The sequence below is a fragment of the Trichosurus vulpecula genome, chromosome 4 (genome assembly GCF_011100635.1).
Source record: "Trichosurus vulpecula isolate mTriVul1 chromosome 4, mTriVul1.pri, whole genome shotgun sequence".
In the NCBI taxonomy this organism is placed as follows: domain Eukaryota; kingdom Metazoa; phylum Chordata; class Mammalia; order Diprotodontia; family Phalangeridae; genus Trichosurus; species Trichosurus vulpecula.
In genome coordinates this window covers 245,832,864-245,856,021 of record NC_050576.1, presented here as the reverse complement: position 1 = coordinate 245,856,021, position 23,158 = coordinate 245,832,864, and the positions used below count along the sequence as shown (strand labels likewise).

The 23,158-nt window shown below is 41.1% G+C and overlaps 1 protein-coding gene across 2 annotated transcripts in view; it reads left to right on the top strand.

Annotated features, from left to right (window-relative positions):
• Positions 1-219: 219 nt before the first annotated feature.
• The window catches only part of PLD1 (phospholipase D1), a 193,795-nt gene continuing 170,856 nt past the window's right edge, over positions 220-23,158 (top strand). For both annotated transcript variants that reach the window (XM_036755287.1, XM_036755286.1), the window contains exon 1: positions 220-331. The gene's annotated coding sequence lies outside the window, so the exon portion shown is untranslated. The remainder of the gene's footprint in view (positions 332-23,158) is intronic.

The window sequence follows — 23,158 nt, the reverse complement described above, 5'->3', positions numbered from 1 at the left end:
CTGCGCTCGCTCGTTCTGCATGGGGCTTTTTAAATCCCTTACCGCTCTGCTGCCCCCTCCCCCCGCCCCCCCACTCAACTCACACGTGGGGGAGGAGTTTCAAGTTCAAGGCTGCCGCCGATAGGCGAGAGTGTTCCTATGGGCGTGCCCATGGCTCCCCGGGGCCGAGGGAGTCAGCCCGAGTGCTGGAACCCGGGCTCCGCACAGGAGAGACAGAGCTTTCCCGGTCTCCGGCAGGCTGTCAGGGGCAGCTTCTTAGGAGGGCAAAGCTTGGGGGAAAAGATTTTCTTAAAAAGCCAATATGACGCGACTACTTCCCCAGGGGCACCAGGTTAGTGAAAACCAAGTTTGGGACTTTGGGAGAGTTTCTGGCTGGAGTTTTCTTTCTGGGCTAACGGACGCGGCCAGCATGAGAGCTAGCAGACAGGGGAAGAAAACTGTTGCTCCATTTCTTTCTGCTAGCTGCTAGCCAAAGTGAATTGGGTCAGTTAGTAGTAGTGAGTTAGGCCCGACTGTCGAGAGATTCTGTTCCCATTTCTTTGCCCCCAAGATGGGCGCACTCGCTAAACTTTCCAGGCAGGTTGGAAGCAGAGACCACGGGTGTGTGGCCGCGGGTTGTGGCGCTTGACAGCAAGTGCCCTGGGGGCCTTCTTCTTGGTTACTTTTCTTTGGTACCTCCCAGGAGGGCTTACAGGTCTTTCTGCGTCTCAGACACAGGCTGTATGGTCTGAGAATTAAGTAATGGTCAGTACTGGGCATGCCAGCTGCTTGTGTTCTCACCCGCCCAGACTCAGGGCGGGCTTGACAGATGTGTGTCAGTGTATGAGTGTGAGACTCGCTTGGGCCTAGTGTATGGCCCTGGGAACCACGGGCATTGGCTTTGGGGCTCTGGCAGTTCAGGTGTCTTGGGACATGAGCAACTTGGAAAAAGAGGTGAGGAAATGTAACTCCTCCTTTAGTCGGAGGAGGTGGGGGACTATCTGCATGTGGAATGTCGAATATGCCATCAGATACAGTTGCTGATTGTTTTTGTTTTGCTTAATTGCTTTAAGCAAAGGTGGAAGAGACCTTGTTGGTTGGTTATCTAGTTTATTTTACAAATGAGAAATTGAGGCTCAGAAAGGTTGTTACTTGTCCAGTGTCATACAAATTGCCAGAAAAAAATAAAAAAAAATGTCGGAGTGGCAACAAGTTTGATGTGAGTCTTAGGTTGATTCTGTTGACCCAAAAGTTCTCTTCCCTTGTGTCTCAGATTATCAGATTGAACGTTCAGTCATTTCAGTTGTATCTGACCCTTTGTGATCCCATTTGGGGTTTTCTTAGCAAAGATACTGGTGTGGTTTGCCATTTCCTTCTCCATCTCATTTTACAGGTGAGGAAACTGAGGCAACCAGGGTGAAGTGACTTGCCCAGGGTCACATAGCTAGTAAGTGTATGAGGCCAGATTTGAACTCAGGCAGATGAGTCTCTCTATTCATTATGCCACCTAACTACCCTTATAAAATTTAGATACTATTAAAAATATAAATCATAGCATCCAAAGTGCAGAAAGAAATGTACCAGTCTCTGGGACTTCTTAATATATGTTTTTAGAAATAAATGTTTCCTCTGTAAACCGATCTTAGACGAACCAGTGTGGTACAATGCACTGCACTAAAAGATTCAACGGACCTGGGTTCAAACTCTACTCCTGCCCCTTCCCCCTTGCTTACTGTCTGTGTGATCTTGGCCATGTTCCTTTTCCTCATTTACAAAATTCAAGCGTTAGACCAGATCGTTTAAAAAAGATTTGCCAGTGGGGAAGAGTGGAGGGGGGGGGGGGAGAGGGAGGGAAGAAAATCTGGAACTCGAAATCATGTGGAACTGAGTGTTGTAAACTAAAAATAAAAAATCTTAATTAAAGAAAAAAAAATATTTGCCAGGCATTACAAAGAAGTAGCAGGTCAATTAGATGACGGCTTAAACTCTGCCATACTTTTAAAAAAATGTAATTTCTTTTGCTCTTGCACTGTGAGGTTACCTTCCATCTACTCTATTCATCTTTTACATGCCTGATAAATGACTTGTTATTTCTCCCGTGGAAATGAAAGCTTCTTGGGCACAGAGACTCTTTTTGCCTTTCTTTGTATGCCCAGCTCCCAGCCCAGAGCCTGCCAGGGCTTCATAAATGCTTGTTGATTGATTAAATGATGTTATGTCAGGTAGGCTTTAAATGTAGCCATAACCCACTGGGACGTAAGCAAAAGCTGATGACTGAGGTTTTATTTTTTCTAATTGCTTCTTCCAGTGTTATTGGAAAGAATTCCCCATTATTTATTTAGGTTCTCCTTTCCTCTAAATGCCTTTGCTGGGTTGGTATCTGCTTCTTCCAAAGAAACCTTGGGAATGAATCTGCTAAACTTCATGAAACCAGTTCTCATCCAGGCCTGAGGCTTCAGAACTGTCCATTTTATCAGGCACCTGACAATTAAGGACTCAGGAACAGAATGAATCACACTTCCCCTCCCTCAAATATAATTTTGCAGCGGTTAAGGCAGCTCCCATCTCAGGAGGTATTTTCCAAAGACAGACTCTGTTAGGCTTTCAGGAAGCATCAAGGTATGTGCCATCACTTATGGTACCTCTAGTGTTATTAATAGTGGAGTCAGTGACCCATAAATCAGATAAAAGACTTCCAGGAAGTCTTTTAGAGGAAGAAATTAGAGGAAGACTTTCCTGGACATAGCTACCAGATACTATTAAGGAAGAGGCCCATCAACTTGGAGCTGGAACAGACACACTTCAGGCAGGCTAGTCCAACCACCCCATTTTACGGATGAGGAAACTGAGATTCAGAAAGAGCAGGTGACTTGGTTTAGGTCACACAAGTAAGTGGCAGGGGTAGAATTTGAACAGGTTCTCTGACTCCAAAATTTTCCCCTTTTATGTTGTACCAAGATGTTTCCTGTTTTCTTCATCAGTGAACTGGTTATTATCTTCTGGAGACTGACACAACCTTGCAAAGCTCATGGTTTTTACTCACATTAGAACTCCTTTTCATGAAGATAGCTCCATAATGCTTGATGGATGTTAACAGTTTTCTTGTGGATGGTAGTAAATCCAATTCAAACGGTTAGTGATGGTGGCAATGGGGAAGTGATATGGGGAAAATACCAAATGACCACATTTTGGGGTTTTTCCTTAGGTACTTTTTCTTTCAAATCATATTTCCTTTAAAAATGAAATGATAGTACAGCGATCAATATAACATAGCCAACAGAGTGCCAAATGTGGAATCAGGAAGATCTGGATTTGAATCCCTCATACAAGATACTTATCTGCTATGTTCTCACAGGCAATTTAACCTTTCTGAGCCTCACTGTCGTAATCTATAAAACAGAGATGATAATAACAATAGCTCATGTTTACATTGCACCTTATGGATTTCAAAGTGCTTTATACAGTGTATATCACTTGATCCTCATAACAACCTTGTGATAGAGGTGCTATTATTATTCTCCCCCCCCCCATTTTTTTACAGATGTGGAAAATTAAGCTCATTGAGAGTAAGTGGTTTGCCCAGGGATTTGAACCCAGGACTTCCTGACTCCAAATGCTCTAAATGCATGAACTTCATTGGCTGCTGTGTGGATCAAATAGATAATGTGTTTAAAGTGTTATATAAAACTTAATGTGCTATCATACATGCCAGCCATTATTATTACCATTCTTACTATTATTAGGGCAAAATATTAAAAATCCAAACTCTTGTCATCGGGAGCTTGGTAAGTTTAGAATTCTAGAGATTGGAGTAACATAAACATAAGATCTTTACTGTCTGACTTGGCTTTTTCCTGGCTTTGTCCCTTATGCATCCACCTTTCTTTGTCTTCTCTAAACCCTGAAATATCTCTTCTTCCTGAGGGCATCTCTGTTACTACTTGCCTAGATTTATTCTTACACAGTCTCAACTTGTTACAACTAGAGGGTCAAGTTCATTCATTCTTGCCCAATGTGACTTCCTGTTGGCATTCAGACAGTCCTACATAGCCCATAAATCTCAGAGAGGTTTTACAGCCACTCAGTAATCAAGCATGTGATTGTCATTTCATTTAAAAATAAAGCTGAATCTCAAAGTGAGAAGATAGTTGTTTAAGCAAAACATCCATAATAGGTCTGAATCAGAGTGATTCAGTGGAAATAGTTTGGGCTTGTAGTTAGAGAACCTGAATTCAAATCCTGCCCCATCCTTGTGTGACCTTGGGCAAATCACTTAACTTCTCTGGGCCTCAGTTTCTTCATCTGTAAAATTAGACTAGATTCCAGTTCACAACTTAGGATCTCTGATCTTACTAAGATTGGCAGAACTTGAAACATGAGGAGAATGAATTTTCCTTTTCTAATAAAAGCTAGAAATGGCGAAGTTCTTTAAGGGTGAGAAGATGTTTTACTCTAATCTTCACTATAACCCTGTGAGATGCATACTAACAGGTATTATCTGAATTTATCAGTTGTAGAACTGGAAAGGCAGGGGAGGAGAAATAACTTACCTGCATTTACTAAGTATCCAACGTGGGAACGATGTAACAGAATTTGGGACATGAACTTTTGATATATTGCACTCTGGTCTCTCCTTAGATTTCCACCCCTGCTAGTGGCAGCGAAAAGCTGGGAAAAGCTAATGCCTTAAGTGAGAGTAGCAATACTGTTTTCACTGAGCAATAGATGAGTCTGAGGAAAGAATTCGAGAAGCAGGACTTTTGTTCCCTGTAACTCCTCGCTGATTTGCTGTCCTTCCTTTATGAGGCTAATACTTGACATTTATTTCGTGCTTGAAAGTATATAAAGTGCTCTTCTCAACACACAAAGTTGTGGAAGAAATGGAAGAAAAATGTTGTCCCCATTTTTCAAATGAGAGAACTAAGGGTCAGAGAGGCTAAAAAAACTTTCCCAGGGTCACACAGCTAATAAGCATCAAACCCAATACTTTTGGTTCCAAGGTCAGAGCCTCTTCCACAATACCATCTTGCTAAGTGCTATCGGTGCTTCTGAGTATATGATTTGAGTGGTCTTTCCATAGATGTGTACCTGTTGTTACCCTCAGTAGAACATAAACTTTTTTTTTACTAGCTAGAATTATGTAGCTCACTGCCAGTGGTATTAGTACAAGGTGGGTTTGTTGGCATGCTCTGAAGATAACTGAGTCATTTTAGGATGATGACCATATGCCATATGTATAATTTTCCTCCATTTTTCCCTAGAACCCATGTGAACGGGAATAAACAAGGTGATAGAGAGGAAGGGGGAAGAAAATACATGTTTATCAGATGCCTACTATATGCCAGGCACTGTGCTAAGCACTTTACAAATATTGTTTCTTTTGATGCTTAGAGCCATCCTGAGAGGTAGGTACTATTATGATTCCCTTTTACAGTTGAAACAGACAGAAGTTAAGTGACTCACCCAGGGTCGTGCAGATAGTAAGTATCCGAGGTCAGATTTGAACTCTAAATTTGAGGGTTTTTTTTGGGGGGGAAACTGGTGGTTTGTTAATCTGTCCTTCATCCATTCCATTCCTTAAACACAAGAGCCTACTAAAGATGTCTTTTGTTATATGTGATGAAAAGTAGAAGTTATAGGAGATGACACCTTCAGATACCACCCACTGTGTGTCTGCAGATATTAACTATACTCCGTGGTGGTTGAGGAGATGCTGCAAAGAGAATGCCTGTAAGTTATCCAAATTTTAATATATGCAAAGAGCACTGGATTCAGAGTAAGGGTTCCAATCTTGCCTCTGATATTTAAATAGATTGATAGATAAAGCATTTATCAAGTACTTTTTATTATATATTTATTAATATATTGCATATTTATATATGTTTTTGTATTTATTAAATACACTTGTTAAGCACTGCATATATTATATGCCAGGAACTGTGCTAAGGTCTGGGAACACAAATACAAGCAAAATGAAAGACAAGGGGAAGACAATAGACTATAAGCTCTTTGAGGGCAGGCAACCCATAAAAGGGAGCTGTAAAGTGGGGATAGAGGTCTCCATGCAAGGGAAAGGTGGAAAAGTGAGAAATACAGGAGTGTGCTAGAGCCAGCTGGAATTGGATTACTGGAATTGATTATTAAATTTTCAGTGTGAGCATTTACACCTTGGAAATTGGGAACCACTACAAATCAGGGCTTGATTTATGTTTTGTTGATTGTCTGAATTTAAGAAAGTGGTGGAGAAATATGTGAATAATGCAGTTAAATTTAAATGTGTATGCTGCATACATTTCTTTCCGGAGGAGAGCTCGTGAAAGATCTGTTTGTGAAACATTCAACTAGGCTACCAGCAGACCCCTAGGTAGAGTTGAGAGAGGTGTGAACATGTCTGGCTTAGACATTTCCTCAAATAGAGGGTTTGAGGGGGAATTCACCAATGGGAGGAGGTGATAGAGGTCTCTTCCAGGGTGAGATGGCTGTTGGGATATAGGTAGAATGTATGGAAAATCAAGAGCAGAGCCAAGAGTGGGCTGAGCATAGCTGGCTTGGACACTTCCTCAAATGAAGGTTCTGAGGAGGAACCAAACAATTGGAGGAGAAAGTAGATGGAGGCTTTACTCCTTACTAACTACATAACCGTGGGCAGACACTTCATCTCTAGGATGAGGGAATGCAGATGATCTCTAAGATCCCATCCAGCTAAAAGTCTAGGATCCTGGGCTCTTTGTACTTATCACTGGGATTCATCTTAGAGTAACTAAAACTGAAGCTGTTAGAGATTAATTCAGACACCTAAGAGCTTGACCTTTTGTACTGTTGAATTTAATTAGAAAAACATTTGTGTTCAGTTCACTCCTCCTTGTAAAATGGGACCTCCTGTTGAGAATGAGCCCAGCATGGCATAGTGGAAAGCATTTTAGTTTTGGAGTTACGAAGATGCAGATGCAAATCCTGGGTCAGACATTTACTGATCATGCACTTGTGGAGAAATCACCTAATCTTTGCGAGCATCAAGTGCCTCATCTGGAAAATGGAGGCAATAGTTCCTGTAATACCTACCTCATAAGGTTAAAATGAGGTGATGAATGGAGGACACTTTCAGAGTATTGAAATGCCATGTAAACATTAGGAAGTGACAAAAAGAAGGAAGTGTGGTATGGTGGGTAGAGAGCTGTCCTTGGTGTTAGGAAAACACTTGCTAGCTCTGTTAGACTAGGCAAGTAGCTTAACCTCTCAGTGCTCATGGCAATTCTCTTAGAGAAGGAGCAGATCTGAATTGATAGAGAGACTTCCTTCACCTGGGATTTCTCTACACCAGTGAAATTACAGAGCCAATCCGTATCTCTAAATGGCCATTATTATTATTATTTGAATTCTATTATCACCCAATTTATTCATTCGTGATCATTGAAAACTTAACGGTATTTGGAAATCTCAGAGGACTCTTTGAGCCTTGGCGATAAGTCAGAGACACCAGTTTCTCTTTTATAATTGTGGGGGAAACATGGGTTTGAAAATCAGTAATACATATTGGTGGGACAGCTGGGTGGTGCAGTGGATAGAGTGCCAAGCCTGGAGTCAGGAAGACTCATCTTCCTGACACTTACCAGCTGCATAACCCAGGGCAAGTCACTTAACCCTGTTTGCCTCAGTTTCCTTATCTGTAAAATGATCTGGAGAAGGAAGTGGCAAACCACTCTACTGTCTTTACCAAGAAAACCGTAAATGAAACCCTCTATTCGAGGAAATGTCATGAAGAATCAGGACATGACCAAACAACATCGACAACAACAACCACAACCCATACTTTTACTGGTCAAACCTTATGAAGGCATTACTTTGCCCCCACCCTTTCCCTCAAGCATCAGTCTTGCCTCAGTCTCTAACAAATCACATTTTCTCATTTTAAGCATGTTTATTGATTCCTTCTGTTTTTATATCACTTTCATTCCAAATATACCCTTCGTCCACACACATATAATGAGCCATCCCTTGAAACAAACTAGGTTGTGAGTTCCTTGAGAGCAGGGTCTTTTTCTTGGCTATCTTTGTATCCCCAGTGCTTAGCACAATCCCTGGTATAGTAAATAGTTGGTGCTTAATAAATGCTTGTTCACTTGACGTGACAAGGAATTAAAAATAGAGGGGAAACACTTTGGCAAAATTAACCTTTGGGTTGATAGTAGTGGGTTGATTCTGTAGCATCTACCAGTATTTGAAGAAGGTGACCCTTTGTGGTGTGTCTTCACTTTAATTTTTTAATTATAGAATCATAAATTTAGAGCTGAAAGGACCCAGCAAGTCCAAATTCCTCATTTTACAGATTAGAAACTGAAGCCCAGAGAATTAAATCATTTGCCCAAGGTCACACAGCCAGTGAGTGTCTGAGGCAGGATTTGAAATCAGATTGGCCAGCCACCTTACACTATGCCACCTAGTTGCCTCTCCACACCTAGCTGCCCTATACATAATTACTAGTAGTAATGACATAGAAGGGGTAGTTTTTATAACCATGGAACACTATACTGGGGCCTCATTGCCTTCTTGTTTTTAAAACTCACCCTAGGAGATTCATGTTCCATTTTCCTTCTCTTGGTCTGATTTCTTGATAATATTTTCTTGCTCTATGGGAATGTTGGTTTGTTCATGCATTCATAAATACTTATGGAGCACCTACCCAAACCAAATTTAGGGGTATGCCATGTGTTCATTTGCCTAGGGTACAGCATACAATGGGGCAGAATGAAGAACAGTATTTAATGTTCCTTTTCGTAAATGCACAAAATTTTGTTTATAGAAGTCAGATTTTGGTTTTATTGGTATAGGGAAACCCCAAGTGAGGAAACACCTTCACCAATGCACGTCTGCACCTCTTCTGTAATTTAGAATCTTAGAGAGCTGCCCAGATCACTGAGAGGCTTTGGTGTCTTGTCCAGGGTCACAGAGCCAGTGTGTGTCAGAGACCCAACCAGCTCTCTGTGGGCTTTGTCACACATACTAACCCAGGACGAAATATAAATTTCCCTGTTTGATACTTAAAGCCCTTCCCTCACCAGCTTCAAACTACCTTTTTTGCTTTATCAGACATTGCATTTCTCTCCTTGAATTCCACGGTCCAGTCAAACTGGCTTTCTAGTTGTTGTTCACCTCTGACTTACATCTCCACCTTCTGAACCTTTGCACAGTCTAGAGGACTCTCCCTGTTCACCTCCACCTCTTGGGATCGCTGGCGTCTCAAGACTCAGCTCAAGCATTGTCTTGTTCAGGAGGCCCTTTCTGGTCCCTGGTTGCTAGTGCCTTGCTCTCTAAAGCTGTTTTTTATTTGTCTTAGCTATAGTTGCATTATCTGAATATTGTCTCCCCAGTAGAACTGATCAATGGATGGATTGGTGATTTTCCCCACTTCTGTACAATCTCTCTACCAGCAGAGAGCAAAATCTCTTTGTCGCAATTCAGTATCTTTCTTGGCAAAACCACCCCTCTTCCCAAGTTGCTTATTTTTTTCAAGGTACCACCATCCTTCCAGTCACCTTGTTTGTGACCTCAGTCATCCCCAACCCTTCATTCTCCCTCAGCCCACATCTTCAGTCAATTGCCAAATCTTTTTGAGTTAACCTTCACAACATCTCTCCCATCCGTCCTCTTTTCTCCATTTACATGACCACCAGCACAACTCATACTCTCATCCTTTCTCTCCTGGGCTATAGTTACAGCCTCTTAATTGGTCTTCCTGTGTCCTGTCTTCCCCCAGTCTAGTGTATCTTGCACTCAGCTAACAAACTGACCTTCCTAAAGCACAGGTCTAACCACGTCATTTTCCTACTCAATAAACTCCAATGACTCCCTGTTGCTTCCATGATCAAATACAGACTCCTGTACATGAGCAACCTGGCCTCAACCTAGCCTTTCAGCTTTACTATGCATTACTCTCCTACACACATTTTATGGTACAGTCAAACCATGCTTGCTTTTATTTACCCAAAAGCCTCCCTCTACAGGCTCAGAACCATTGTCCTGGCCCATCCTCTACACCTATAATGCTATGCCTCCTCAGCTCTGCTTCTCAGGATCTTTCATTTCCTTCAGTGCTCAGTTCAATCATTACTTCTTCCATCGAACCCTTCCTCATCCTCCTAGGTACTGGTGCCTCCCCAGTAAATTACTTTGTATTTATCTTGCATATATTTTATGCATTTGTATCATAATAGCTAGCTAGCATGTACATGGCTCTTTAAGGTTTGCAAAACACTATGTGAATATTATCACATTCTATTCTCACAACAGCTCTGGGAGGTAGGTGCTGCTATAATCCCATTTTACAGATGGGGGAACTGAGGCAGACAGAGGTTAAGCAACTTGCCTGGGGTCACACAGCTAGGAAGCGTCTAAGTTCAGATTTGAACTCAAGTCTTCTTGTGTCCAGGCTCAGCATTCTGTCTCCTATATCACAAAGCTGCCATGTATTTCTATGTGTACACATATTACATGTTACCTCCCTCTATAGAATGTAAGCACCTTGAGGGTAGGGATTTTTTCATATTTGTCTACATAGCCCCAGTGGCTTGCTGAGTGCCTAGCACATAACAGGCACATAAATTCTCAATGATTGATTCTTCCAAGAAAGGCAGTGCGGCCAAGTGGATAGAAAGCTGATTCCAAATCCGAGAAGACTGGATTCAAGTCCTGCTTTTGATACACATTGACACTGTGACTCTGAGCAAGTCACTTGACTCCTTTGTGCTCCAGGTGACTCTTTAAGAATAGAAATTGTAGAGAAAGTGCTAACCTGCACTGGAGAAGGGGTTAACTCATCCAGGAAGTTCCGATATAAATGAAATCGTAATACTTATCCATACATACTATGTGCCAGGCACCATGTTAGGTTCTAGAAATTCGAAGACAAAACCCAAAACTTCCTGCCCTGAGATAGCTTACCTTCTATTGGGGAGAAACAGCATGTATGCAAAAGTAAAAACAACTGAATTACAATGTAATCTGTGGGTAGAGGGAAACAGTTACAACTAAATGAATCAGGAAAGCTAAGGTCTACAAGTCAATTCCATTTTTGGTGACATTGTCTATTGTCTCCAACTCTTTTCTTATAAGCACTCAGAATATATCACAAGGATACAACTACAACAATAAGGGTGAGACTTTTTTAAGCCTATGGTCTCTCTCTGCCTCAAACACAATTTCCCACAGTTATCCCCCATTCCCAACTTTGTATTAATTGAGTGTCAAAGTGTGTGTTTGGAGGATCTTGTTAGGTTCACCATTGAATGTGTCCATTATGTCATCTGTTGACACATAAGCTTTGATTATCTTCATAGAGTTCTGTTTCCTTATGCTAATACTGAGCATAGGAAAGCAAAATTACTCATAAATCAGGTGTCTTATTGCCTAAGGATACACAATGAAACCTTCTTACTTTTCCTCCCCAAGAAGATCCCATAAGCCATACCTTCATTTACCTACAATGTATGTCTTCTGATGTGATTTATGGTGAAAGTCATGAACCACAGTTTGTTCAGCCATTTCCCTGTTGATGGACTTCCATCTTGTCTCCAATTTTTTGCTTCTATAAAAGTGCTATGGTGTATAATTCAATATATGTATGTATGTAAATATATCCACATATATGTATGTATGTGTATACATACATATATAGATAATATGTTTGTTGTTGTTTAGTTGTTTTCAGTAGTATCTGATTCTTTATGACCTCATTTGGGATTTTCTTGGCAAAGATACTGGAATGATTTACCATTTTCTTCTCCAGCTCATTTTACAAATGAGGAAATGGAAAGAAACAGGGTTAAGTGACTTGACTAGGGTCATATAGTTAGTAAGTATCTGAGGTCAGATTTGAACTCAGGTCATCCCAACTCCAGGCCTGGCACTGTATCCACTGAGTCACCTAGTTGCCCAGGTAGAAGAAAGAAAGAAAGAAAGAAAGAAGGAAAGAGGAGGAAGGAAGGAAGGTAGATATACACACATACATGTATATATTGTATATATATGTATACATACACACATGCACACGCTTTTCCGTCTTTGATGTTCTTAAAGTAGATGCCGGGTTGTGGTAATGATAAACCAAAGTGTATGCCATCTTAATCACTTTTCTTGCATGATACCAAATTGTTTTTCAGAAGGACTGGGCCAGTGTACAGCCAGTATTGAGTTTGTGTGCCTGTCTTCCCACATTCCCTTCAGGATTGACCATTTCTATATTTTAGAATATTTACCAAATTTGATGGACATGATATGAAACCTCAGTCGTGTTTTCATTTGTAATTTTTTATATCATTCATGATTCGGAATATTTTTATATGGTTGTTGATATTTTTAATCTCTTTTGAAAATTGTTCATTTCCTTTGACTGCTTCAAGGGCAAGTCTGTGTTTTGAGGTAAAGTTCTTGGTAGTTCAGAGAGTTATCAATAATGAATTACAATGAAGCTGTGCATTATCAACTAATCAACAAGTATTTATTAAGCTCTTATTATGTCCCAGGATTTTTTTTTTTTTTGCTAAACACTGTGGCTAAAAAGTAAAAGGGGCAACATTCCTATCCTCAAGAATTTTACATTTTAATTGTGGTGATAAAACATATGAATACAGACCAGGAAAACTGAATTTTTAATCAGAAGTCATAGGTTCAGTCTCTTTATATCTATGTAGCCTTGGGAAAGTCCCTTAATCTCTCTCTGCCTCAGTTTCCTTGTCTATAAAAAGGGGGAGGGGGGAGGTTGGAATAGATGACCACTGACATCTCTTCCTGCTCTAAATCTGTGATTCCATCAATGGAATGGAATCGCAGTTTCCTGGTCAGAATCTAGCAGTGCCTTTTCATCTTGTGATCAAATGACCTTTGGGAGACATGCTGAAGATGTAGTCTTGTTTCCAACGTGAACGGATCACCCCTTCCCTAGAATGATCATTGTTATGGGAACATTCTGATCCTGTGTGCAGCCTCCTTTCAGTAACATCTGTTTTTGATGAGTGCCCTTGGAGGCAGCTGTCCCTGTGCTGTGAAAGTGAATGCTACACAGACCCCTCTGGCTAGCATGAAGCCATTGCTATATAGATTGTCTGAATTTTTTTCCCCAGCAACTTCCTGAACATGAGATTAGGGCCAACTGTATGTAGTCAGAGGTATCACCTGTTTCATCAGGCACGTGGTCTTTCTTCTAGTTCCTTAGAGATATACTGTCAACAATAAGATGTCATGGATGCAACATGCATTTAAAATATGTTCCAAATATGTGGAGAGACTTGTACTAGTCACCAGGACTGATAAACTGGCTTTTAAAAATTTTGCATTCTAACAAGAGGCAGGAAAATCATGTGCATTAATAACCACGCTATACAAATGGTGCGGTTAGTACAAGGGACGGTTCCAAAGTGCCATGAAATATTTGAGCAGGGAGAGATGGCATTTCAGATGGAAGGCTTCCATTTAAGGAAGGCTTGAGGGAAAAGTTAGCACCAGAGTTGAGCTCAAAGGATGGGAGGGATTTAAACAGACAGAAATGGGTTTAGGGAATAAAGATAGTCCATTTGATGCATTGAATATCCTATGTACAAAGGTACATGATGAATGAATGAAAAAAGCTAAAGAGATTACTTCTTGCTAGGCACTATACTAAGTACGGCAGATATAAATACCCAAGGAATTTATACTCTAATAGCAGGGATGCGTAATCTGAGATTCTCTATGTATTCCTTCATTTTCTTCTCTTCCTATGGACAAATCTATGAATTTTTAAAATATATTTTAAAATATTTTATTTATATATATATTCTATTTAAATATATTTTAAATATATTCAATATAATTGCTTTCCTTTGCAATCCAATGCATTTTATTTTGTCCATTGAAAAATATTATTCTGGGAAGGGATCTGTAAACTTCACCAGACTTCCAGAGGGGTCCATTGCACAAAACACATTAAGAACCCCTATGATGGGGTGATGATAGCCAAGGAGGGGTATTTTGGTTTGAAAAATTATGGGGATATTGAGTAGAGCTAGAGTGGATGAAATTGACATAACCTTTCAAGGAGAAATGGCACAGTTGATTTGAGTATGATTCCAGGCCTGGGAAGGGTGCAGAGCTGGAGGGTAATCCTGCTTGATCAGGTCATGGTAAAATGTGACAGAGAAGTATTGTCCGATAAAGTTAGAAAGGAAGGTTGGATCCAGATTATGAGGGACCTTAAATGCCAGGATCAGAAATTTCTACTTTATTTAGCAGGTAATGTCAACTAGCATTTTAAAAATATTTACTATGTGCTATGCACAATGGTAAGGATCGTGAATACAAATGCAAGCTGAAGGAAAGTCACTGCCCTCTAGGAGCTTACCTCAAGAAGGCAATACACAAAAGGAAGCTTTTGGTAGGCGTGGTAGAGAGAGCCTGGGCTACTGCCTGGGGAGGAAAGAGACCTAGCTGGCCTGGGGGGCCTTCCTCACTTAGAGGTTTTGGGAGAAGCCATTCAATCAGAGGGAGCGGCTGCTGGGGGAAAGGATTCTCTCTCTCTCTCTCTCTCTCTCTCTCTCTCTCTCTCTCTCTCTCTCTCTCTCTCTCTCTCTTTCTCTCTCTCTCTCTCTCCCTCTCTCTCTCTCTCTCTCGATGTGTGTGTATATGTATATATATGCATATATATGTATATATATATATCTTGAGTACTCTCCCTCTCTCGATATATATATATCGAGTACTCTCTCTCAATATGTAGATATATATCGAGTACTCTCTTGAAATATATATATCGAGATATATATATCAATATATGTATGTGTATGTGTGTATATATATATATATATATATATATATATATATATATATATATGGAGAGAGAGAGAGAGAGAGAGAGAGAGAGAGAGAGAAAAGCATTTGCTTGTCTTTCTGCATGCTGTTGTTGGGTGCAGAGACTTTCATTTTTATCTTTCTATCCCTTGTACTTAACACTGTGCCTGGCACATAGTAGTCATTTAATAGAAGCTTAATGAATTGAACAAACTGGGGCTGGGTCTGCCCCAGTGCTTCTTCCCACTTTCCCTTTGAGATTGGTAGGGAATGTCTCTCTGCCCACAACTGATTGTTTAGCTAACTGAGAGTTGGGTCAGCCTTAGTATTACCTGCAAGTCACCCTCAATAAAAACAAAGAGACCACATGGTAGAGCACAGAGAGTCTCAGGGTTTGGAATCAGAGCATCTGGGCCCAAATCTTACCCATTCTCTGTACTTCCTCTCTGACCTTGGATGAATCAGTTGGATCTCAGTTTACTAATTTGTGTAGCGAGAGGGTGGGCATAGGTGACCTCTAAGGTTCCTTCAAACTGGTCTCTTTCAGCTTTCAATTCCAGGATCACTAGGATTTAAACACTGAAATAGCAGAAGAAACAAAGAAGACATTATCGTGATAGGCGATTACCTGCTGGCTACCTTTGCTCGGGGAGATAGAGGGTTCCTGGTGAAGTCAGATTACAAAGTTCACAGTAAATCCAACAATGCTGATAAAGACATACAGCCCACGGATTTTTTTCTCTCTTTTTCTGAAGACACATTGCAGTTTTTCACTCTGAATAAGAATGACAGTTTCATTTCATAACAGTGGTTGCCTAAGGAAACAAAATGATGGAAAGGAATGGAAAGGAACCTAGGTGTTCCTAGGGGGTTGACAGACTGTGAATGAGATTTACAGGGTACACTTTGTCAGAATTCATGCTGATGGACTTAGTTGGGCATCTAGCCAGGGCAGATCCTATGGCATAAGGGGATCCTGGTGCCCCCATACTAAGAAGTTGGATGCAACATCTGGATGCTCTGATGTAGGACTTCTAGAATTGCCTTGAGGTCAAACTCATGAGGCTGCACCATTGTAGCTGTGCTCTTCATCAAAAGCACCTTCTTGTTATCTGAATGTCCTTGGTTTCTGTCAAAGCTCAGCTCAATGTTCCCTTCTACATGTGACTTTTCCTGTTCCCATCTAATAGTGCTCCTATTACCCCCAAATAATATTTTTTTCCTTGTATTTATTTTGCATATACTTATATGTGTGTGTTATTTCCTCAATGGAATGGAAGGGACTGAGGGCAGGGATTGTTTCATTTTTTTTCCTGGACCCTCAGTGCTTAGTCTAGAGTCTGGCACATAGTAAGTAATTAATAAATGGATTCTATTTCCCAGATTTTGCTCTCTCCACATAGGGGAATTGTAGAGTTTTAAGTTAGTGCTTGATTTCTTCTTCCCCCTTATGCCTAAATGGGAATTGGCAAAATTATCATATATACCCATTGATTCCACTTCAGTCTGGTGCATTTGTAGCCTAGCCTTAATGAGATTTCTCCATCAGATTGGGATGGGCCAATTACTTTCATCCAAACATTCAACAAGCATTTATTTTTAAAATTCAGTTTTACTTTATTTTAATTTCTGAATTCTCCCCCTCTTGGAACAACAAAAGCCATTGCAAATAATATAGTGAAATAAACCAAATTCTCACATTAGCCATGTCCCAATATGCTTGAGTGCGCCCTCTAGGTCCGTCAGCTCTCTATCTGGAAGCAGAGAGGATATTTCATGATGATTCCTATAGGACTGCGCTTGATCCCAGTGTTCCACAAGGGTCTATGATATCCTTGACATTGAGCATACAAGATAAAAACATGACAATTCTTACCCTCATTGAAATTACATTTTCCCAGAGGGGGAGAGTAGGAATATAGCATGTACACTGAGAAGCAGGCAAAAGATCAATACCAAATAAATATACAGCAATGGGGGAGTAGGGTTAAAAACTAGAGGGATTCAGACAATCATGTGAAAATTGGAACCTGAGCTGAGCCTTGAAGTGACTTTAGGGGAAGTGGAGGTGGGGTGAGAAGGTTGAATAGTTCATGAATGGGGATTGGGAGCAGAGGGTTGTTGGGGCCTGAGATGGAGATGGAAGGGTGGGGACAAGGGGGCAAGAAGTCCAGTTTGTCTGGAACCCTAAGCATGAGACAGAGACAGAGAGAGCAAGAGTGAGAGCAAGACTGAGAGTGAGAGAGAGACAGAGAGAGAGAGAGAGAGAGAGAGAGAGAGACAGAGAGACAGAGAGAGAGAGAGACAGAGAGAGAGAGAGAGAGACAGAGAGACAGAGAGAGAGAGACAGAGAGAGAGAGACAGAGAGAGAGAGAGAGAGAGAGAGAGAGAGAGGAGAGAGAGAGAGAGAGAGAGACAGAGAGAGAGAGAGACAGAGAGAGAGAGACAGAGAGAGAGAGAGAGAGAGAGAGAGACAGAGAGAGAGAGACAGAGAGAGAGAGAGAGACAGAGAGAGAGAGACAGAGAGAGAGAACAACGTGTTGACTGAAGCCAGATTGTGAAACATTTTGGATGCCAAAGTTTCTATTCAGTACTATAGGCAATAGGGAACTATACAAGTTTCTTGATGAGGGGAATGATATGGACAGATCTAAACTTTAGGAATATCATTATGGCAGCTGTATGCAGGTTGAATTCAAGAGGAGGAGAGACGGGATACAACAAAACAAGTTCAGGCTTAAAATTTTCCCAGGAAGTCTTTTTTTGGATACAGAGTTTTCCTGGCCTTGAGGACCCCCAGTAAGCTATAGAATAATAGAATTTTATAGTTGGAAGGTACTCTGTGAGATCATCTAATTCAACTTCCTTTTCAGAGAAGGGATGTATTCCATAGAATTCCTGGAAGATGGTCATCTAGTCCTTGCTTGAATGCTTCCTGGGGCAGGAAGCTTACTGACAAACTTTTTGGAGTGTTGGAAAGCAATAGATAGAAAGCTTTTCCTTCTCCTGAGCTAACACTTGCCACACTAGAATTTAGAATCTATAGGGTCATATTATGTCATAGTAATAGCTAGAGGGGCACCATGTCATAGTGGCTAGAGAGCTGGTATCAAAACTAAAAAACTTGAGTGCAAGTTCCACCGATGACTCATCCTGGCTGTATGATGCTGGGTGAGTTCCCTAATGTCTTAGTGCTCTGAGCGAGTCTCTAGACCATAAGGGGAAAAGAGTATGCCCACTTGCATGGGGAGAGCAATGTTCGTCACCCTAGAATTCTCTGGAATAATATCATCATAGATCTGGTCCCTTTCCTTGTACTAGGGATAGCTAACATGTAACACTTGGAGATTTTTAAAGTGTTAGACATATATGTATAAATGCATGTATATATACACACATATATGCATGTATACATACCTGTGTGTATGCATACACATGTATATATTAGGATTTGAGTTAGGGTTAGCAATTTAGGTGCTTCATTATTGGATTCCCAAAGGAAGGATGGCACCGGGAGACCTGTACTTTGGGAAGACCCCTTTGGCAGCTAGTTGGAGGATGAATTGAAGGGAGGAGGGACTTGAGGCAGAGAGCCATTTAGGAATGGGTCCCACAAGGACAGATTGGAGTTGATAAGGGACTGAACTATGGAGACATCTCTGTGGGAGGAGAAAAAAAATAAATGTGAGAGACATTGGGGAGGTAGGATTGATGAGACTGCAACTGATCCATTATGGAGGTGAGTGAGGGAGAAGAAGGAATTCGAGAATGATTCTAAGGTTGTCAACTTCAGTGACTGGAATGATAGTGGTGCCCTGGAAGAAAGAGGGAAGTTTCAAAGAAGGCTAAGTGGGAAGGTGGGGCAGACCAAGGGCTGAACGATGGACAATAAGTTCTGTTTTGGACCTATTCAATTTGTGATGCCCACAGGACATCCAATTCAAAAGTTGGTGCTGTGGGATTGGAGTCCAGGAGAGAGCCCTACCTCAAACAATTGTATGCCCTGCCCGATGAGTGGGCATCTTAGGCTGGGCTTGAAGAACCCTTGGTCCATTCTGCCTTTTGGACAGCTCTGAGAAGTAGCAATTGACTTCAAGCCTAAATCTGCCTCTCTGCCATTTGTAGGCACTAATCCCAGCTCTTCCCTCTGGGGCCAAGGAGAATTAGTCTCAAACCTCTTCCACAGACTTGCCCAGACTTCCCCAGACTTCCCCAACTTCCTGAGCTATAAAACCCAATTGGATGTAACTTATGGTAAATCTCACAGATCAAGTGATTATTTTTCTGCTCTAGACAGGGTGTGAGTCAATGGTACACAAGTAAGTGTTTTCTTTGTGGCTTCTGTTTTGCTTAAATGAATGGCCAGGTGCCCTACCTGGGAGCATTTAGACAATCTATGAGAAACAAATTTCTTCCACTTTTAATTACTCTTTGGAAAAGGCAAAGAATGGAAGGAGGAAGTATGGATGAAATACACAAAAGCAGGGGACTTTTGGGCCTTAGGGAGAAGAACCCCACCTGGTGGATTTTGAAAGAAAAATAGACAGACCTTGAGCTAACCCAGAAAAGGAATTTCTGCCTTATGTGCTTATAGCATCCACAATAGACCCAAGACATGACTGGATGACTGGAAACAAAGATGTGAAATCTTTTTGATTCAACACCGATGATTAAGAGCAAACAGGATGTTTCTACTGCCTGATATTAAAGCGCTTTTTGGCGACCCATTGCCAGTTTGTGTAACAACAGGGTTCCACTACTGTTTAGAGACCATGAATGTAAAAAATGGAATCTTCGTGAAGTAATATTTAGATTTTGATTCTTATATCCGGCATATATTCTGCAAAGGAAAGGTTCTTTTCACATCCTCACCTCTAAACTTAGACCATTGTTTTCCAGTTAAGCAGTTATACTTTAAATGTATTTTCTTAATGAAGTAGCTCAGGCTACTTCAGTCGATACTCCATTGATTTTTAACATTGCCCATGTTCTCTAAAATGGGTTAATATTCCACTAAGACCCAATGACTTTTGATAAGGGGTTGACTCCTGCATAGTAAAAAAGATTGCATTAATCCAGCCCTGTGAATCCTAAATTTATGAAGGCTGATTGATTCCTAAGTCAACACTAAAGACATTGTACCAGAAGAATGACCTAGTGTACCTGCCCGCCATGCTACTGTGGATCTCCTACAGTGGTAATGTTCTTAAACTAATATAGTTTATTTGTGTAAGAGACACACTGGAAGATACAGCATGGTACGATAGAAATGACGCTGGCTTTGGAGCCAGTGGTTTTACCCATCTCTGTCACTTTCTGTGTGACCTTACAGAAATCCCTCCACTTCTCTGGGCCTCAATTTCATCATCTATGAAATAAAGGAATTGAACTAGATGTGTCTCCAAAGTCCCTCCTGACGTGTAATCAATGATCCCAAGACATATTTGACCATTCCCAATGGAAGGAAGATTACAGATCCCAAGTCATATTTGGCCACTCCCAACGGAAGGAGGATTATAGGAGACATTTCCTATACGATTCCATCAAAGTCTAGGAAGTAAGATTTATTTGACAGCATCTCTTATCAAGTTTGTGATTTTTAAACAACTCCTATCTTTTGAATCAACTTCCCTTAATGTCATGTAGTTATGGTGCTCAAGCTTGAGCCCTAAGAAGAGAAAACAACTTTCACTTCCCTCCCCTTCTTTGCAAAAGTCATCCTGAGATCAGAGGAGCCAAGCTCTGGAGCTGGGAGGGATTCCCCAAGGCACTTAGCCCAACTTGCTCATTTTACAGGTGAAGAACTGAGGTTCAGAGGCATGAAGTGATTGCTAAAGATCACTAAGTCAATCTATAAACATTTATTAAACACCTGCTGTGTGCCAGCATTATGTGAAGTGCTGGAGATACAAAGAAAGGTAAAAATAGTCCCTGCTTTCAAGGAGCTCCCTGAACTCAGAACCTCTAATTCTAGAGCCCGTGTTCATGATTCTGTACTGCTTCCTCATAGGAGTGGAGTGCTGCTATACTGTCAGACTGGGTTAGTTTTGTAGAACAGAATTTTTTTTCTTCCTTCTTTGTTCCAAGGGTTGGCTTTCTGCATACAAGGGGGAGGGCTATGTTTAGAACTAAAGGTGATATAAACACCAAAGTCAGCAATCAAAATTAAAAATTTGAAAGGAAAAAGAATCCACTTCACTTCTACCAAGTAGCATCCTAAATTTAGAAAATTTCTCACTCGTGTTTACACAGTGCAACAGATGGTTCGACTACAAAAAGAACAACTATGGTCTTTTCAAAGTAACATTTATTACAGTAGAGACTGAATCCATAATTTCATTGGCAGAAGGAACTCCCAGGTGGGAAAATTCCTTCTGCCAATATAGCCTGGTACTTTTGCAATTTATATCCCTAGAAAGTTGCTTAGATCACTGTGAGGTTAAATCATTTGCCTGGGGTCATATGCCTGAGGTGGCACTTCAACCCAGGTCTTTGAGTCTTCAAAACTAGCTCTCTATCTACTACATCAATAATTCTCTAACTTTGTGGATCCCTTTATACTTTCAAAAATTATTGAGGACCTCCCCAAATGTGCTTTTGCTTATGTGGGTTATAGCTATTAATAATGACTACATTTGAAATTAAAATATGTTAGTATTATTTTAAAAATAGTTTTGACTTCACAGATCCCCTGAAAGGGTCTCAGGAAAGACTATAGGGCTCATGAGATTGGACTTTGAGAGACACTGCCCTGTGCCATGTTGCTTCTCATAGACTCAGGGTGAGGAGAATATTTCTAACAATTAGGGCTTTTGAAAAGGAGAGCAGACCAAGGCAGGGGGTTTTCAAGCAAAGTCTGAGTGACTTGTTGGGGATGATAAAGAGGGGTTCTTGTTCATGTATGGGTTGGACTTGGAAGCCATATCTAACTCTGATTCTGCGAGTAACATGAGGAGATCTGTGTATAAAGATGGATAGGGTAGCCAAATGAAGGGTAGTTACAAGAGAGGGGAGAGGCTTGATAGGAGACTATTACAAAAGACCAGAAGGGAGGGAATGGCCGCCCATGCTGGGTTGTGAGTAGTGGGAACAGAGAAGAGGGTTGGGTGGCAGTGATATTGGGTTGGGGATAGAGGTCGAATTCACAGCACTTGGCAACTGGCTGAATGTGGAAGATAAGGGACATATAAGTGAGCTTTTAAGCACATACTCCATACCTTGATATTAGGAAATCTACCTTGGGACTTATTTTTTGCAAATATTTACATATACACACATGTATGAAAATTTGCATGTGTGTGAATATACACACGTTTAAACGATGCCCTAAAGGTAGGATTTATGATGCATGAACCTAGAATTGATTGTAGATCCCCTGCTTTTATGTATCTGACTCTCTAGAGTGGCACAGTAATTAAATCAAAATGCCATGGATGTTCAGACCTCCATGCCCACCTGGCATTGTAGCTCAATTGTATCCCATTAAAACATGCCTGACATCTGGCCTTTTCTTGGAGACTTCCAAGGAGGGCAAACCCACCTCCCCCTGAAGTTTTTCCTGATAACAAACCTAGATTTACCTCTGCAACTTCCATCCACTGCTCTCGGGTCTACCCTTTGGGGCCAAGTGGAATTAGTCTAGTAAGCACTTAGCTTTGTGCTAGGATATGATGGGTGCTATGATGCTTACTTCCTCCCCACCCCCCAATTGGGAAAACTGTTTTCTTTTTGAGAGACTGGGCAAATGAGAAACTCTTTAAGATCTAGACCGTAACTAAACAAAAGCAAGATTTGTCTTTCATTTGCCATTGTCTCCATCTTGTTTGTGCCATGGGCTGATTGTCTGGCCTCCGCAGCCAGGCTCATTGAATGGGAGCAGTATTCAAATGTTATTCATTCTATCCACATGCGGATTCTGAGACGTCACTATTTGTTTGGCTTGGCGACAACCCCGGCATTATGAGGCAGCCATTTTCCCCTTTGGATGACAAGAAATTTCAACATATTTTCTGCTGACACATTTCCCACAGCTTTAAGATACAGTCAGGGGCTACATTGGGTCTTTAAGGGGCCTTGGGGAGATGGCAAGATAGACCAGTCAGTGCAGGGAGCAATTGGCTCTTTTATTGGGTGTTTAAAGGGAAAAAAGGCTTGTAGTTAAACTGGAGAAACCCAAGGGAAGTAAAGGCCCCACAGGCCTTGTGCTAGACTTCCCACTGACTCTATAATACTGGGGGTAAGATGAGAGTCCTCTGTAGAGGCAGCTAGAACTCATAGTGGATAGAGCCCTGGGCTTGGAGTCAGGGAGGCCCAAGTTCAGACACTCACCTACCATGTGACATTGGGCAAGTTTCTGTTTGCC